This window comes from Taudactylus pleione, unplaced genomic scaffold (genome assembly GCF_031769625.1).
Source record: "Taudactylus pleione unplaced genomic scaffold, aTauple2 ptg000156l, whole genome shotgun sequence".
NCBI classification, from domain to species: Eukaryota; Metazoa; Chordata; class Amphibia; order Anura; family Myobatrachidae; genus Taudactylus; species Taudactylus pleione.
The window spans coordinates 11,710,091-11,730,658 of NW_028284558.1; positions in this window are offsets into that span (position 1 = coordinate 11,710,091).

Sequence of the window (20,568 nt, forward strand, 5' to 3'; positions counted from 1 at the left end):
GGGTTTGATATAAAGATGCTAGCTAACTTGGGGCAGATGCGTGCGTATTAATGTGTGTATGAGAAATGGTGCACTTAAATCTCACTAAGTGAACATCTAGCAGTGTGGGTTGCTGGGCATGATAGTTCCACATGCCCCCTGTCTCAGCAGCCCCCACCTTTCCCGTGTTCAAAAGAAAAGCTCTTTATTCTCTCAGACTCTTGTGTGAACACAAATGTGTTGCCCCAAGCTGTGAAGCTAGGTCCATCCTGTCTGGGTGTCTGTTTAGGATTCAGACAAATCCAATTGTGTAGATCAATGCCTGGATTATATTACAATTGCCACAACTGTACTTGTCTGCATACAGGGATTCCCAATTTGTATGTAAAACACTCACACTTTCTGGTGCATTGTCTATTCTATTTACTTTTTCACATGAGGCTGTTCTTCTAGTTGCCCTTGGTAGATTATCAAAAACATTGCCATCTGTTCTTAGCTTGTGAGTTGTAACTTAAAGTGACGCTGGTCGCAAAATGGCATCTTGCAGATTCTTGTTTCTAAAATGGAGTCTAGCTGCCATTCGCAAGATGGCGTCGCGCACGCTTCAATTTTAAACTGATCTTGTCTCAGCCAATTATCCAGGTTTGACAAGGCTTAAATGCATTGATCAATCCATGAACCAAACATTCGTGTACTATGGTGCGTGAGCTTATGATGGTGACTTGTGTGTGTGTGTGTTCACATAACCATACTATTCCATAGTTTACATGGTAACATAATGCTTATAGCTCAATATAAAACTACCCAAAACATAAATCATTACCTCAGCACAAATATAGTTGATCCTGTATTAATTTGCAAGGTCACCCTGATAATATGAGGAAGCATGGCCAACGTTGTGGGTATGTGGCAACGTGCCAACAGATGCCTTTTTGTGGCTGTGATCCATGGCAGTCCCAGACCCAAGTTGAGCCCCAGACAGGCCTCGGTACTTTGACACTGTGGGCTTGGGCCTTGGTACTTTACTTTTATAACCACCCCCACTCTCTGCGACCCTGTTGATTGGTCTGTGAGAGCACTGCAATTAAAAAACTCAAACATTTGCCAAATCAAGACCTATTACATTTAGCCATTTGTGTTCCTTCCTTCCATTACCAACCTTAAAGCTGAAATTTCCAACTATGCAGCTTTACCTTCACCTCCACATCACTAGCGTATTGCCCTGACCACTGGCCATTTTGCCCTGACCTTTGCTGTCAACACACTGTTCCCAACAATTACTGCTATATCTGCCTCTCTGTGCTTTGTTCTGTTCATGCTGAGCAATTAGCTGGACGGTTAGTGGTTACAGTGGTTGGAGGATGAAAGATCGACAGTAAAAAGGTCAACAGTCAATACTGTATGTCGACAGGTACAAATGGTTGACACTCAAGCTTTCGACGTAAACGTATATTGACAGGTATGTGAATGGTCGACAAAAATGGTTGATGCATTTTTTATTTTGTACGGTTAGGGTTAGGCACTTATCTATGGGTTAGGCTCTAGGATGGACGGTTAGGGTTGGGCACTAACCTCGACGATTAGGGCTAGGTACTAGGAGGGACGGTTAGTGTTAGGCACTTTCCGGAGGGTAATGGTAAGCAGGGCTGGTGCAAGGTTTCTCAGCACCCTAGGCAAAACTTCAGCCTGCTGCCTCACCCTCCCTCACACACACACACACACACACACACACACACACACACACACACACACACACACACACACACACACACACACACACACACACACACACAAACACACACACACCAATAGCCACTTTCCAGTCCCCCAGGTGAAAGTGTGAAGGTGGTGTCTTAGAAGTTCCACAGCCACCATCTGTACAACAAAGATGTCTCTCTCGGAGACATCCTTAATTTTGTGATAGGCAGACTCAGGGGCGCCCCTCAGATCCTGGCACTCTATGCAGCTGCCTAATGGTAGAGCCAGCCCTTATTGTAAGGCACTAGGAGGGACGGTTAGGGTTAGGCACCAAGAGGAGGTTTAAGATTAGGGTGTAGATTAGGGATAGAAAACAAAAAAATTACCATATTTTTGTGTCAACCATTCCCATGTTGACCTTTTGTTTCTGTCAACCTACATCCATGTCAACCTTTTGTTCCTGTCAATCATTTGTCCCTGTCGACCTATTGACTGTCGACCATCTGGTGTCAACTATTTTTCTGTTGATCTATTAATCCACAATTCTTAAAGCGTATTTACAAAAGTAACAGTTAATAATTTTTTTATATTTGTATGGTTTATCCATTGCACATAATAAACCCTTGTGCATTTTGCATAATTTCCGGCATCTCCCTTATATTTGACCCTCTTATCTTGTTTATTTGAGGTCTGCAAAATCTGATGGAACTAAACAGGGCTGTAACTAGGGTAGTGCGACCTGTGCAAATAACACAGGGCTCCGCAGATCAGGGGGCGCTGTTTGGGCCTGTCAATTTTCCTGTTTATTATTATTCTCACTTGTAGCTTCCTCTTATTTTATCCCCAGCATCTCCTGGCCTCCCCTATCTCTACCCTGGCCCTTCCCCATGAGGCCATGGCCCTTTTTTGGGTTGCTATCACCCTATTTAAAAAATAGGGGCGGCGCCAATGGTCTTTCTGGCACAGGGCACCAAAAAGTCTAGTTATGGCTCTGGAACTAAATAAATAAAGAATAACAAACAGATTAGGGCATGCAGGCTGCACCAACGCACATACATACTTACTGTACTTAACCATACATATGCTACAATATGCAGTAATATGGATATACTGTACACATGCATGAAATACGCTAAGTGGCTTGCCGGGTATGTGGTGCTTTCCTTTAAGACAAAAGTGTATCCATTTGCTAATAGACTTTTTAATGAGATAATGTTGCATGCCACACAGGTACTAGGAACGAGCCTTTCCAGCCACACAGGTTTTAATTATTTGTAGTGTCTTTAGTGCTAGACGTTAGGTTGACATTTACAATTTCGGCGGTAACATCGGAATACATGCGCAGTGCGACTCGGTCTCATGCCCAGACTAAAAACATTTGCTGCTTATGTGCAGCTTCAACACTGATTCAGGCCCAGTGTCCTTTGCTCCAAATTGTTATCAGCTTGATGCAGTTATATGACCTGTAGATTAGTTGGTTTATCTGTGCTGAGATTTTTCTATTGCATAAATGTACTGACCAATCTATTGATAGCACCACAGTGTAAATACTGCATGCATTTGGCTCCCTTTGTACAGCAGGCAGTGCGTGATATGTTGCTGTTTTCAAAGAAAAATCAATAATATAATGACACAAAAAGATAAGGGTAAAACATATTCCCAGATTAAATGTATAGTGTGTTATGAATTGCTTCACTGCTCCTGAGGCTTTTCTGAACATGGCATTTTATAGATTTATCAGGAGCAGAAGAGAGATGTCAAGAGACTGACGATGAACAATATGAAGTAACTTAGGGCCTGATTCAGAGCCGAACACTCTGACCAGAGCGCTCGCTCTAAATCAGTGCCCTCCTCCATGAAAATGGAGTGGCCTCCTGGCCACTCGCATAGCTGTGGGTGACCACCCACAGCATATGCGAGCGTCCATGATGATGGTCGCGATGGTTTTGACCATCGCGACCATCGGGCTTGCAACGGAGACCCTGCGGTAGGGTCTCGCTGCCGCAAGCCCTGGAGTGATTTTGGCTCTATCAGAGCCAAAATCACTCCCACAGACATCACTAGTGATGTCAGTGGGGCCGGGTTCAGACGGTAGGTGTTCCCATGGGAACGCCTCTGTCTGGCAGGCACGCTCCCGGCACGCCCACCAAAGGGGGCGTGCTGTCAATCAACATCGACAGCACGCCCCCTTTGGTGCGAGACCCGGAGCGATGGAGAGTCTGTCGCTCGCCTGGTCTCGCGCATGCGCACAACGGAGCTCCCTCCATCGTGTGCATGCGCAGTGGGGGAACACCGACCCGCTTGCGAGCATCCTGCGCTCGCGAGCGGTCTGAATGACCCCCTTAGACTACATTCAAGATGTACTGTGTCTCAGTTACTTACATGGCTGTCAGATAATGACTTGTACAGTGGTATCATTCTGACGTTCTTCTGTGCCTTTCAGCAAGGTCTTTACATCATATAGGTGGAGTTGTTTATTCATGTTGTCTTTGGGTTCAGCACAGAGCATCTCCAGAAACAGTTATATCATATTTAGGGGTAGATGTACTAAACTTTGTAGAGAGATAAAGTGGAGAGAGAAAGTATCAACCAATCAGTTCCTGTTATTTTTTACACAACCTGCAAAGTAACAGTTAGGCAGTGGTGTAACTAGGGGGGTTGAGCGGGGCACGTGCCTTTGGCACTGTGGCAGGCCCAGCAAGGGGGACGCCGCCGGCCAGGGCATCGTACTCATAATTTTTCACTTGATTCTGGTAGGAATCACCTGTGATGATGATGTATCATACAGTAATTATGTTATGATGGAAGACTAAGTCCAGTATATATCTGTGGGTTCTATCTTGAACTTTATATGTGAATTTTTTTTATGTGGATGTTTTAAATACTATCTGTGTATCATTACATTTATATGTTTTATTTTGGTTCAATATAAGTCTTTTATTCTCAAAGGACTCGATTATTGGCTCTTCTTTGAGTAATTACTTCTAATGGACCGTACACACGGTCAGATAAGACAAGGATCAGATATCGTTGCCTGATCGTCCTACATGTGCCGGATGATCGTTATCGAACATCCAGCACATGCACCATTCCCCCAACTACTGTAATCGCTGATCGATGATCGCTATTATAACCAGGCTTATCTGGTCGATATTGACCAGGTTGGCCTGCATGCACAGGCGATAGTCGATATCGACCATCCGTGCCCGCGCATCATTTGGTCATTTGAGGGGGCAAAGAAAGAGATAGGGGATACCAGGAGGTGCTGGGGATAAAAGAAGAAGAGGCAAGTGAGAATGATAATAAACAGAAAATTGAAAGGACCAAACAGCACCCCCTGTCCTGCGTTTCCCTGTGCCATGGCACAGGTCACACCATCCTAGTTATGGCCCTGACCCCCACCGCATGGACACCCCCCTCCACGCTACCATTGTGCCCTGATCGACGAGATCGACTGTGAGCTGTAATGACTTGAGCAGCAGGCAACTGTGCCTGCTAGGGCTGACTGTAGGGGGAGCTGCAGCAGAAGCGCGCAGCCCCTCCCAGGCAGCTTTCCTATCATTCTGCATGTTGAGAGCTGCCGCCGGCGCCGGATGACAGCTGTCAGCTAGTGATTTTTCCTTCTTCGGCGCTCCAGAGCCACACCGTAGGTACTTGCCAACTCTCCCTCATTGTCAGGGAGACTCCTTGAAACAGTAGCAATCTCCCTGTCTCTCTGAAAAGTCTAACCATCTCCCTGATTTCACCTTACCCCATTAGCTGTTTTATAATAAACAACTGAGATATATACATTCAAATGGGATTATTAGTATAATTTCCCTGCATTGGTTATAAGGCACAATGATCCCTATGGCTACATGTATTTTCTGAAAAGTATCAGTGTTTTTTCATCAACAAGTAGATCTTACTAACTGCTTTTGGGATTGTTTATATTTGATTGTAAATCAATTTTATGGCACACCTCTCAGATGTAGCACTACACGTCCACTTTACCGCCACGCTCATAGATGGTGCTTTCACAATCTTCCTGAAATGCTTTTTCAAAAGTAGGCAAGTATGATCTATCTATCTATCTATCTATCTATCTATCTATATATATATATATATATATATATATAAGCAGCTTCTGTTCATTAAAATTATATGCAGCATGCCTGCATATTCTCTGTGCGTCTGCTGGTGTATCTGTATACGAAACGCTACATTACAGTGTTACAGCTGCTGACACTGTAACATAGGGTTTCGTATGCATATACATCTGCAGATGCACAGAGAACATAGGCATGCTGTATATCATTTTAACCAGAAGCTGATTGTGCTAGCTATTGGTATCACTGTGTGAAAAAGATGCATTTGAAGGTAAAAAGTCACACGAAAGATGCTTGGCGCTACCAAGGTACACAGAGCTCCCGCATTATGTGTGGCGCGACTTGTAGTGCATGGAGGATAGATGTATGTGGACACATCTGTATATGCATGTGCTCTCATGCAGGAAAAATTGTGTGGTGGAATTTAACATAATATTTAACATAATAAATTTATGACACCAATAGCACCTATTTAGAAGCCAATAAAATGAACGTCTCGTACCAACTCTATTCAGTCATGGTCAGGTACGGGGTAATAACATCTGCAGCTGGTCTCATCAGTTGGTGGATGAATGTAAATAAAACAAACAGTCAGCTTATCCATCAAGCAGTTCAGAGGTAACCACAGGAGATTTTAGCCAATGCGTTTTGTCCCTCTGTGTTTTATATATATATATATATATATATATATATATATATGTGGTAGAAGCACTGGAGAAGTGTCCCAGATTCCTTTCATATGTGGTTTAAAAACCCCCAGGAAAAGTCTGTTCTACCAAACAGACCAGAAGTGTCGGCTTTTGGCAAAAAACGGATAATGGTCCTGGGGGTGTGGATGTGAGAAGAGAGGGAGGGCTCCATCCACAGGCCATTCCAGGTGTTGGGCCTTTCAGTCTGAGAGCAGGCTGCTTAGTAGTTACAAGAATACAAAGAGAGAAAAAAGGGTTTTGTCCTATGGGTGGCGCACGTAGATTGTATTGTAATTATTAAAAACTTGACATTTATTAGATATGCTTTAAAATCGTCCTTTATCTTTTAGGACATAGCCAGTGAAATAAAGATTAAAAAATAGAGAAATATCAGTGAAAGAAGTAATAAAGAATATGTAATAAAATAAAGTGACCCTGCTGTGTGTCTGTTTGGTTATTGCTATGTGGTGTACAAGGGGGTATTCAATTTGGATTCTGGGTTACATATGTGATAGAAAATCAGAATTATATTATCCAGTTAATCAATTGGGACCTGATAATTATACAATACTGAGATTTTTATCAGGTAAGGTAAAGTCTATTGTATGAGACTCTACATATACCGTATATCTTGACTGCTCCAATCAATATGGGTAATTGACTTCCCTCTTCTAACTACACCATATTAATATTTACCATTCAGGCTTTATATTGTATTCAGAAACTCTTATTCTGCCTGTGTCCCTGATGGTATCTTAATATATTGTGTCTTTAGTCTAAAATCAATTCACAATTGTTATCCCTGATAGATATGAGGTAATGTTATGTCACACTGCAAATTATATCTGTTTACCTGTTATCACCATCTAGGTGTTTCAGGGAGGATACATTGTTACTCTATTAACAGAAATATTTTGTTTTGCAAGATGTTGTGAGGGGATTTATTCATATCTGCATCTCCTTGAGCAGAATAACATACACTGAGTTATATTATATTGTCTCTGCAGAGTTTATTAAACTTTTCCTCAGTCTGCATGCATTCCTTCAATCACTATTATCAGGGTATTCACAGGGAAAACATTGTAGCAGTTTATCACATATTATTCAGTCCCTATTAATGAATCCATCTAACTTGTCCTTGTCCTAACTTGTCTTAACTAGGACCATTCCCAAATAGCTTGTTTATAATTCTCTCATTCTTGGTTAATATTACACCAAATTGATTGCACAGACACGCAGTGCAGGCATGCCGACGCACGTTTTGCTGATGGTAAGCTTTCTCAAGACCTTTCTCAAGTATTTGTTCGTGCCCAACGAGTCCACCGCTGGGAGTTCCAAACAGAAAAGCCTCCACGCTTGCAAATGCATGACCTCGTCCATCTTACCACTAAATGGCTGAAGCCAGAGACTCTAACAGGACCACAGATCGTGGAAAGGGTCATTATGGATTGATATCTGTGGTCTCTACCTGCAACTCTGCACAAGTGGCTGAGCCATGCAGACCCTAAAACAGCAGACCAATTGGTTGAACTGGTGGAAAGGTAGGTGGCGGCTGAGGAACTGATGAGTATGCCCCACTGAGCCCCGATTCCACAACGGCAATCTCCCATGATCACTGGTAAGACTGTTCCAGGGGAGAAGGGTACTGGGTGATGGAATGTACTTAAGACTGGTGGTTTGGAACCTGGAGATAGGCCAGCCAGGCCAGGAAGGTTCCTACACCATAATAGACTTGATAACAGTATGACTCAATGTTTCCGATGTGGTGGTTTGGGCCATATTGCTGCTAATTGTTCACTTACCTCTGAACCTATGCAATGTGATACTGCTTACGTCAATCACAGAATGTATTTCTTTGCACAGCGAGCCTGTACTGCTGACTGACGGGCTGAGACAGATAAGCAAATGCGTATAGTTACTGTAGAAGGCAACCGAGTAGAGGCTCTGTAGCCTGGTTACACTTGTGAAAGCTGAACTGGTAAACCCCTTGAAGCATAAGGGAAAAACTGTTGGTGTGACCTGCATACATTACTATTATGTTACTGCAGAGGTGAACATAGAAACACAATGTGGTTCCATGATAGTCTCTGTGGGTTTGGTGCTTGGCTTGATGTATGATGCAATATTGGGGAGAGACTTTGCTCACTTCTGGAAGTTGTGGGAAAGTCGACTTGTTATAGAAGTAAATAACCCCGACCCATTTGAGAAGATTACTGATGCAGTAGCAGAGGGAGTTTCTTCAGAGTCTGAGATGTTCCCCTTTTCTAGCATGATAGGTGAGCCAGAGAATGCTGAGAATGATGGTGGCTCACCAAGTGATGTGCCTCCCACTGAGGTGGGAAGTGTTATCGAGCCAGTGGATCATCTGCCTGATCTTGAAGAGATCTTTGCCGTGGAGCAGTTTAATGACCCTACTCTGGTAAAAGCCAGGGAAAATGTAAAAGTGATTGATGATAAATCCGTAGACCCTGATAGTCTGTTGTCATATCCTCACATGGCAGTAGGCCAGGATTTTTTGTATCAGGTGACTAAGAAAGGGGAAGATGTTGTGGAACAATTAATAGTTCCAAAGGCATATAGAAGAACCGTGTTAGACCTGGCTCATGGTCACATAACTGCAGGTCACCTAGTGGTAGGAAAAACCTCTGAGTGAATTTTACAGAGGTTTTTCTGACTTGGGGTACATAAAGAGGTTTCTGACTATTGTACAACCTGCCCTGAATGTCAATATCATGCTCCAAGACCGCATTTTAATAGTCCACTTGTCCCATTATCCATTATTGAGGTTCCATTTGAAAGAATAGCTATGGATTTGGTTGGACCATTAATGAAGTCTGTCCGGGGCCATCAATATATTCTGGTGATAATGGATTACGCTACCAGGTACCTGGAAGCGATACCATTGCGCAATACATCAACAAAGACCATTGCTAGAGAATTAGTCCATGTCTTTAGCAGGTTGGGAATACCTAAGAAAATCCTGACTGACCAAGGTACCCCATTTATGTAAAAAATCATGAAAGAGTTATGCCGCCTGTTTAAAATTGATCAGTTAAGAACTTCTGTGTATCACCCCCAAACTGATGGGTTAGTGGAAAGGTTTAACAAAACTTTAAAACACATGCTAAGAAAAGTAGTGGACAAAGATGGTAGAGATTGGGATTACTTAATGCCTTATTTGTTGTTGGCCATAAGAGAGGTTCCCCAATCAAACGGATTTTCACCTTTTGATTTGTTGTATGATAGACACCCAAAGAGACATGGGGGGGGGGCAGTCCAGTCCATATAATACTGTTATTGAGCATGTTTCCAAAATGCAGGAAAGAATTGCTGCTGTGGTGCCGATAGTAAGAGAGCACTTGGAACGGGCCCAACAGGCACAGCAGAGGGTGTACAACCGCAATGCTCAGTTATGCGTCTTTGCTCCTGGGGACAGAGTGTTTCTGTTGGTTCCCACAGTAGAAAATAAACTTTTGGCGAAGTGGTAAGGACCCTTTGAAATTCTAGAAAAAGTGGGGGAAGTTAATTATAAAGTTTACCAGCCTGGGAAAAGAAAGCCAGAACAGATATACCATGTAAATCTTATAAAACCTTGGAAGGATAGAGCAGCTCTGTCAGCCATCCAAGCTCCTCCAGTAAACCCAGGGCCCTTGGTTCCCGAAGTGACAGTAGCTAAAACCCTGTCGGCAGTTCAACAGCAGGAAGTTAAGGAATTTCTTAGCAGAAATATGGTTTTGTTTTCAGATATACTGGGCAAAACCACAGTCATTAAACATAACATAATCACTGACCCAAGGGTTAAGATTAACCTAAAGCCCTATTGGTTACCAAAAGCCCAAAGAGAATCAGTATCTAAAGAAATGTAAAAAATGTTGTAATTTGGTGTAATTGAAGAATCTCATAGTGAGTGGTCAAGTCCCATTGTGCTTATTCCAAAGCCTGATGGAAGTGTGCGTTTCTGCAACGATTTCTGAAAATTGAACAGTGTGTCAAAATTTGATGCCTACCCAATGCCTAGGGTGGATGAACTAATTGAAAGGCTAGGAACAGCCAGGTATTTAACCACTCCAGACTTAACCAAAGGGTATTGGCAAGTGCCGTTAATTGAGAATGCCAAAGAAAATACAGCTTTTTCTGCACCAGAAGGGTTGTTCTAATTCAAGATGTTGCCCTTTGGGTTACATGGGGCACCGGCTACCTTTCAAAGGATGATGGACAGAATTCTAAGGCCCCATAGACAGTATGCTGCTGCTTATCTAGATGATGTGGTCATTCATAGTCCTGATTGGCAGTCTCACTTGCCCAGAGTACAAGCAGTGTTGGACTCCATCTATAAGGCAAGATTGACAGCCAACCCAAAGAAATGTTGCCTAGGGATGGAAGAAGTAAACTATCTTTGATACACCATTGGCAGAGGTTTGATAAAGCCACAGCTTAATAAAATTGATGCAATACAAACCTGGCCATAACCGCCGAATAAGAAGCAGGTGAAAGCCTTCTTAGGGATTACTGGGTATTATAGGAGATTTATACCCAATTTTGCCACCATTGCAGTCCCACTGACTGACCTTACCAAAGGCAAACAGAAAGTCATGGTTAAATTGCATTGTGTACCCAACCACTTCTGATAACCCCTGATTTTGACAGAGAGTTTGTTGTGCAAACTGATGCATCAGAAGTAGGTATAGGAGCGGTCCTGTCCCAGAGCAAGGAAGGTGAGGAACACCCTATTTTTTACCTAAGCAGGAAATTAAATGTACTTGAGAGAAACTATGCTACAGTTGAGAAGGAAGCGTTGGCCATAAAGTGGGCATTAGAAACTCTCAGGTACTACTTGATGGGAAGGAAGTTCAGGCTGATCTCTGACCATGCCCCTTTGAAATGTATGCCAGAGAACAAAGAGAGCAATGGGAGAATAACAAGGTGGTTCTTGGCATTGCAAAACTTTACATTTTCAGTTGAACACAGACCAGGAAGCCAGCTGGCCAATGCAGACGCTTTGTTGTGTGTTTATTGTTTGGGGGTTGCAGTTCTGCCCCACAGGTTGAAACAAAGGTGGGGGATATGTGATAGAAGCACTGGAGAAGTCTGGGATGGCATATATGTGTATCCCAGATTCCTTTCATATGTGTTTTAAAAAAACCCAGGAAAAGTCTGTTATGCCAAACAGACCAGAAGTGTCAACTTTTGGTAAAATCCGGATAATGGGTCCTGGGGGTGTGGATGTGAGAAGAGAGGGAGGGGCCCATCCACAGGCCATTCCAGGTGTTGGGCCTTTCAGTCTGAGAGCAGGCTGATTAGTAGTTACACCTGGAAGTGGATCATATAAGCTGTGTTAGGTTTTGGTTGAGTGTCTCACATACCCTGGGGAGAACAGACACTGAGGTTTGTTCAGAGACACTGTGATATTTGAAAGTGCTGTGTTTGTGTTTGTGGTAAGGCAGTAGGCCCCTGCCACTTGTAGAGAGGGAATAACCTGTCTAGTTAGTGCCCAGACGGGCTAGGATTTATTTTTATGTTTTGTTTATTTTGTTATTTATATTGCACAATAAAAACTGGTTCCGACCAGCTTGCATGAAAACCCTGGACTGGTGCGATGTTTCCTGGCTGCTGTGTGTAAGGAGGTGTCCATCTACCCCAGGAGAGGGACCCCCTTCCCCGATCATATCACAATATAAGGCCAATATGTATCTACAGAAAAGGCGCAAATTTAAACATGAAACTGACAAAAAACGCACACTTTGATTTAAAAGACAAAAGGTTGACAGACTTTTATAAATATGGACTCTGGGCTGGCAGAAATGTCAAAAAGAGTTTTAACACTAAGAAAGTGGATGAACTAGACATAAATGTAAAAAAGCTATAAATCCAAGAATTTATTACTTGCAATATGTCGAATGTCATTTATGCAGTAGAATGCAGCTGTGGTAAATTTTATATAGGGAGGACAACAAGGAATTTAAAAATCCGGATCGGAGAACATCTCTGGAATATCCAGAAAGGATTAGAAACAAATTCCCTGTCAGCTCATTTTAAAACAATGCATAACTGTTCCACTAATGAGATCAAAAACTTCTAAGGCATTAAAGCAGTGACTAAATCTAAGTGATGTAAAGATAATCTGGGTCCACTCGCAAAAGAAGAAATTAAATAAAAAACATTTTTTATCAATACATTTTTATTGAAAATAGTCAAAAAATAGGGGTACAGAAAAAAGAGAAGGGGGCATAGAGGCAAGAAAGAAAAACAATAGCAATAAAAATAAAAAAGAGGTAAGTAACAGGACATCCAAAGATATCAAACAAATATCACTTATACAAATTCATAACAGATAAAAAAGATTACAAGGGGAGGACGGGGTTTGTGGGTTAAGTTGCGCAGAGGGCGCACCTTTACCAATGACTTTGGCAAATGGGGTAGGGGAAGGGGACTTCCAGTGTTGGGCTATAGCGGATATTAAAATGTGACCAAGGACATAACGAGCTGATTTGGGAATAGTGAGAGGATACCAATGTAGAAGGGCTATGGAGGGATCTAGAAGTAATGTAAGGCCAAGGACTTCCTTTATAAGGGAAAATACATCTAACCAGAAAGGACACAAAAAGGGGCATTCCCTAAAGATATGAAAAATGGTACCTTCAGAGTGGCAAAGACTCCAGCAAAATTTAGAGACTATAGGCCATATCCTATGTAGTCTAGAGGGGGTCAAATACAATCTGTTTAGGAGTTTAATATGCATCTCAGTGTGATTAGTGCATTTGGATAGAGAAAAGGAAGATAAATGGATAGATTCCCATTGTTTAAGGGTAAAATAGCATTGGAGATCAGTTTCCCAGTGGAGCTGAACAGAAGATTTGGGACCTCATTCAGAGCCGCTCGCAAAATGCGAGTGCTTGCTCTGAATGAGGGAGGCCGCTTCTCTGTAAAGCGCCGGCCTCCTGGCTGCTCGCTAAGCTGTGGGTCACCACCCAGAGCTTTAGCGAGCAGCCAGGTTGATGGTTGCGATGGTCAAGAACATCGCGACCATCAGGGCTTGCGACAAGATCCTTGTGGTAGGGTCATGAGTGATGTCAGTGGGGCTACCCCCAAACGACAGGCATTTCTTTGGGAACACCTCCGTTTGGCCAGCCACCCCCCCGACCCGCCTTCCATACGGGGCAAGCTGTCGATCAACATCGACAGCTGCCCCTGTTGGATGCGAGCGCCAGAGCGAGTGATTTCTTGCTCGCTCGCTCCGGGGCTCGAGCATGCTCAGTGCGGCCACTGCGCATGCGCAGGGCCTCAACATCGACCCACTTGCGAGCGCTCAGCGCTAGCGAGCGGGTCTGAATGAGGCCCTAGGTCATCAGTTCAGCGGGAGACAATAATAAATACCAAAAGGATATGGACCCACAATAGGAGGATCTAGACAATCTATTTATAATTTGGTCTGGTGGTGTTTGAAATGTAGTGGGGCCAGTATCTACTGTATTTGAGCTACCCAATGTTGAAGTTGAAAATAATAAAACCAAGCTGATGGGCCTAATTTAAATTTGACACAAAGGTCAGTGAACATTAGAATAGAAAAAAATAAATAAAAAAAGTCTGCTAGGTACTCAATACCCAATCGCATCCAAAAAGACATATGAAGATTGGGTAGCGATTTGTCTAATGTTTGGAGAGATATGGTCCTGGTAGGGAGAGTGAAATTAAAATTAATTGGGATCTTAAGATCCCATATCTTCAGGGTATCAAGGGCAGACTTGGGAAGTGTAGGGAGTTGTGGGCATATTTGTTTAGGTAACCACAAAAGGTCCAGTAAAGGAAAACCTTGAAAAAGGGCACATTCCAAGTTCACCCAAGGCTTAGTGTGGGGGGGGGGGAGAAAGCAATCGCATAACTGGGAGAGGAGGGCTGCATCATGGTACCTAGGCAAATCAGGGAGAATGAGGCCTCCCTGTGGTCTAGAGCGAATCGTGCGATTATAAGCCATTCTGGAAGCTTTACGCTTCCATACATAAGACAGCATCAGTCTCCGCATCTGCTGTAACATCTTACGGGGTATTTCATATGGGATAGCATGAAACAGCTACATCAGTTTTGGCAGTAACATCATCTTAAATGCCGCTAGACGGCCTAACCAGGAAACCTCGTGATTCATCCATTCAGTGGCTAAGGTTGTCAACTATATCAATAAGGGGGCATAATTAACGCTGTGGACATTATGGATAGAGGAGGGGATAGAAATTCCCAGATAGAATAAAGAAGAGTCTTTCCAAGTAGAAGGAAAATGCCTTTTCAGGGATTGAAGAATTGAAGAATTGAAGGGGGAATGTTGATAGGCAGGGCTTCAGTTGTATTTAATTTATAACAGAAAGCAGCACTATAGCTGTTTAAAATATTGCAATGGGGAGTCAACAAGGTCTCCAGGTCAGTCAGTAAAACATCATCTGCAAAAAGACATAATTTATGAGAAGTGTTACCTATCGAGAGTCCAGGGAATTCAGGGGATAAACGGATCATTTGAGAAAGGGGTTCTATAGCTAATACAAATATTAGTGGAGAGAGAGGGCATCCCTGCCTAGCACCGTTAGTTAACTGGAAAGATGTGGAGAGGAAGCCATTGTTAAAAATCCGGGCTGAAGGGCCAGTATAAAGAGCGTTGATGGAGCTGAGAATATCACTTTGGAGTCCAAACCTGGATAACACCTGGCGCATATAGTACCAATGGAGTCTATCAAATGCTTTTCAGCATCCAGTTATAGGAGGAGAAATGGTCCCTTAATGGGTCCCATGGAGCAACTTCAGAGTTCGCGAATCAGACCAGGTGGAGTGCAGACACACCAGGGAGGGAGAACAAGCCGTCAGGGAGGTAAGAGATGGGGTTATATTGCTGTTTAAGGCGCAAGAATCGGGAGCTCTGGGAAAGTGCTGCTGCCCAGGAAGCCAGTCAGGCCACGCCCCCGAAATTAAATTAATTTTTAATTGCAAAACTTTAGCCCTTATAGGTTTAAATTCAGATTTTGAAATAAAGTGTTTTTTATGATTTTATTCCTATTCTTTTTTATCATGTATTTAATAGATTCTTGCTGGTGCTTCTTATTTGCTTCTTTCATTGCTCTTTCTGTGCTTTTCATATATAATTTTTTTTATACATGAATTTTTTATTATTATGTCTATTTTAAATTATGTGGTTTATTGAGATTTATGGATTGTTACTATCATTGGATTTTATTTTACCACAGAGTATGGGATCTCTATTTATTGATAATTTATTGATCTCAGATGGTCCGGGACTTTTTACACATGTTTGTTGACACCGTCGCCTTGACAATGAGACAGTAGAGGCCGAGAGTCCATCCAATGTTTGCGTCCCTATGGTAACACGGGACGTAATTTCCAGTGAGGACAGCCTGACGTCTCCCACCTGAGAGCGGACCTGATGAACGCCATTGTAGGAGTTGGAAGATCGCTACGCCGGAACCCTAGATGCGGCACCATCGAGTCGGGATGGCAAGATCGAATATACAGTTCCTGGGACTTTGGACACTGTACTACTCCGGTGCTGGCGTCACTTCCGGTGTTTTCACCGGAAGTCACGGCCTGCCCGAGGAGAGCTATGGGACTACACAAGGAGTATGTATAACATACAAGTTTTCCCATGAAAGGGGGTAGTCGATTATTATGCAGACTAGTGATGGGGCCCATATAATTAATTGTAACTGACATTAATTGAGGCGGGTATTTCCCCTTACCTTGAGGAAGATTCTTTTGTAATCGAAACGCGTTGGTGTAGGGGACACAGGACTCATTGGGTGATTGTATTTTGGATCATATTGGACTTGTTAAGGAGCTATAGCTTAGTGTGGAATTCCAGACTTTTATAAACCACACTGTATGTTATAGATTTTCTATCACCTAATTTTACATAGTCCCGTGTGTTCCATATCTACATCCATGAACTGTGATATTTTACTTCTAGTTTAATAAATATCATGATTTTCATTACATCATTTTATATATATATATATATTAAAAGCAATAGGTGTTAATAAGCTATAATCGGCTTCTGGATCCCAGCTGTCATGTGACAGTGAATATCAAGTCAGACCTCCAATCCTCCTGTATTTCTCCCCTACCCCTAACCCTCCCTCTAGTGCCTAACACTAACCTTGGCCCCCTCAGCCTAACCCTTACCCTCCCACTGCAACCTATCCCTAACCCTTCTGCTCGCAACCTAATACTCCCCCGACTGCCTAACCCTAACCTTCCCCCACAGCCTAACCCTAACCTCCCCCCTAACCTAACCTCCCCCCCACAGCCACACACATATATGTCACACATATGTCACACTGATTTCCAGTAATACCCAGATGTATTTATGTGTACACATTTAAACTAATTTTTTATGCTACATTTTTGTTTTTGGATTCCAATGATGGCAAACATTTCTATAAACGCGTGTTAACCCAAAATTATTTAAATATTCAAAATGCAGATCCAACTAACCATAGAATTGTTTAAGTATGTGTAAATCTGACAAAGAAAAACTACATGATGTAGTGCTCAATAAACAATGATCCATTTTTAAACCAGGATTAGACACTTAATTTTGCAGAAAATTGTAGACTAAGGTAGTTTTTTAACAAAGTTTAATTGTATAACAAAACAAAAACATAACCAAAAAATCACACATCACGCTGCTCCAAGGCGAAATTGATTCTTGCAAAACATGTGTCCACATGGGCAAAATACACCCTGGCCAAACGAATTTCCACAATGAGGAGACGATTCAGCATTTTTTGATCTGTAGAGATAAGATTAAATATTTATTAGCTAAACCTTTGATTTTAACAACAAAAACATTGTAAAGTACTACTTTATTATATGCCTTACAAAGTGTGGGGGACACAATGAAGTTGAGGCCTACCCAAACAAAATCCAAAACATACGAACATTCTTGGAACATTTGTTGTTTATATCAAATGAACAAAACAAGCCCAGGAGTTTATGCACATTGTAGTAATGTTTTGTGGTTTTACATTTCAACCCCATAATACATATGTAATCTATAAAAAATTATAAACAAAAAAAGATACACTGAAATATATTTTGTACATAAAAACCATGGCCTCTGCTTAAAGGGCCAGATAACAAAGGGGACACCAATACATGTTGCATATTAACTAATACATAGTAAAGTGTTATTAATTGATAATGTTTAAAACTCTATCAGATACACAAGTCCTGTGTTGGCTTGTGGCATGGCATAGATGAGATAATGGCTCCATTTTTTCCCAAAAATTTGCAAACGAAATTGAGATTGGTGTTACAAACAAACATTGCAAAAATCAACAAGGTATTAGACTTATGTTTGAGAAAAACAACTAAACACTCTTTAATTTTAAAAAGCCTATTACAGCGTACACCATAAAGTTTAGACTACTAGTTTGGCCAAACAACAGGGAATAGTAGTGAACATATGATGATGCTGGGCCAAATAGTGTTTTGCTTTACAATACAAATTAACTCTGTGTAAAGGGTGCACGGTTACGTACAATTATGGACGACTGTGCATCAACATGCAGCTAAGCAAGATTCCCTTCTCATTTTTTACATTTCTGAACACATTTGTTCATAGGGTTATCATTTCTTTTAAAAGACCCTCTATTTCCAACCTTGAGCAATGTCAAATTTGAAACATCACAACATCAATACATACAAACCAGATGTTGGTTCACATGATTACTTAGCAAAATTGAACTCAAATTTAAAAAAACAAGTGTCGGATTTCAAATTATTAGATAGTCAACCTTAGCAACACTACCATGTAGACCGACACACATACATCCTACTTACATTAAGTCACATATTTAAGTTAAAAAAACAGTTAAAGTACACATTACCTGGAATCCATGCCAGGGAAGGTGAAGACTGTTCTTCCATAGGGGGAAGGGAGGGAGGGGAAATGGACTCGAAGTCCGCATAGGGAGGGGTGATTTGGGAGGAGGCATCAAGGTTGGGAGGGGTTATTTGGGATGAGTGGACAGAGGATGGAGGGTAACTTGTGGAGTATTGGCAGGGGAGGGAAGGTTGAGTTGTTCCTGTTGGGAAGGGGAGGGGTTTGGAGGGGTGTATGGATCCGCACTTCGGCGGAATCTGCGCCGCATTCTCCGTCTCGGCTGTTGGCCTAAGAAGTGAGACATTTCTTAAGAATCTTATATTTTTAAGCATTTCCATTGAAAACACCACTAAATTGGCATACAACATTAAATAAGTAATTTGAATATGTGCATTCTATGAAAATATTACATACTGACAATTATATAAAGTACAGTAGGCCCATACTGTACTATAGGTACAACATACATTGCTGCTTGTTACCATATTTGTGTAAAAATCTAATACATGTATATTTTTACAACAACAAGAAATAAAACGCTAATCCATACCTAGGCATATGTATTTGCGCACGCAGATTGGCCAAAATCAAGGTCGAACGCCGCTGTAAATCCGACCAGCAGCGTTCAAGCTAGGCGATATTGCGGCGGAAGCCCGCAGAACGGAGGCGCCGACGAACCTCCACCTAGGCCTACCGTTTTACATGGCTGGATATGGGGGGGTCTGAACTGGCAAGCCGTCTGTCCAGCACACTCACGAGAATGGTAAGCTCCCGACGTGTAAATGCTACGGCTCTCATGATGGCAATGGCAGGTTTTACAGTAAACACAAAATATACATGGGTGACATGAAAAATGATTGGCTAAATATTTTTCATATTTTACATATACTAACTTCAATTGGGCAATGCATTAATCATGTGACTAAATAAAAATAAATATTGCCATATCTGATTGACTGAAGCCGTTTCTGTGCGTTTCCAAAGTTAACAGGGCGAATTAAACAAACTTACAATAATATAGTAATTTACAACATGCATTTAACAACATCAGAACATTAGGAAGCAATAAACAAACTTTAATTAAAAAAAAAAAACGCTTTAGCATTAAAACAACAGCATTAACTAAATGACGTTTGAACAATAAAGTTTATTGACAAATTGAAAGAGGGTAAGAAAAAAGTTCATCAACACTTTAGCTCACTAATTACATAATTCACAACAAGCAATTAACAAGCTGATCGATAGACCATGGAAACATGACGTGTGCATCAACACTACACATGCGGCTGCAACCATCAGAACAAAATTAACATTCATCGACTGACAAAGACTGACTCGATCGTTAGCTTCTATCACTCGCTAGCTAGAGGAGGTGCATTGGTCATGAATGGGCATCACATTGGGTGCGGGCGACCGCCCGTGCGAGTGATAACATTTGGATTTTCTCTCTCGCTGGGTGTATTATTGAGCGGCCGCTTACAAGAGACTCTGAATGAGGTCCAGTGTGTGGGGGGGGGTCTTGAAATTACAGAGGGGAGCAGGAGGCTTGAAAAACAGGTGATGGAGGCAGGATTGACAGAGGGGGCAAGAGGCTGGAAATACAGGGGGAGGCAGGAGGCTGGAAATACAAGGGGAGGCAGGAGGCTGGAAATACAGGGGGAGGCAGGAGGCTGGAAATACAGAGGGGAGGCAGGAGGCTGAAAAATACAGGGGGAGGCTGGAAATACAGAGAGTAAGCTGGAACTACAGAGGGGAGGCAGGAGGCTGGAAATACAGGGGTGAGGCAGAAGGCTGGAAATACAGAGGGGAGGCAAGAGGCTGGAAATACAAGGGGAGGCAGGAGGCTGGAAATACAGAGGGGAAGCAGGAGGCTGGAAATACGGTTGGAGGCTGGAAATACAGAGAGGAGGCTAGAAACACAGAGGGGAAGCAGGAGGCTGGAAATACAGGGGGAGGCAGAAGGCTGGAAATACAGAGGGGAGGCAGGAGGCTTGAAAAATGGGGCAAAGGCTTCAAGACAGGTGACAGGGGCAGGAAAGAGTGGGGGCTGGTCTTGAAATTACAGAGGGGAGCAGGAGGCTTGAAAGGCAGGTAGCAGAGGAAGGAAATACAGTGGGACAGGAAGCTCAAGTGACATGGGGCAGGAGGTGACACAGGGAGCAGGAGGCTGGAATGATATGGAGTAGGAGGCTAGAATGTCACAGAGAGCTGGAGGCAAAATGGAGTAGGAGGC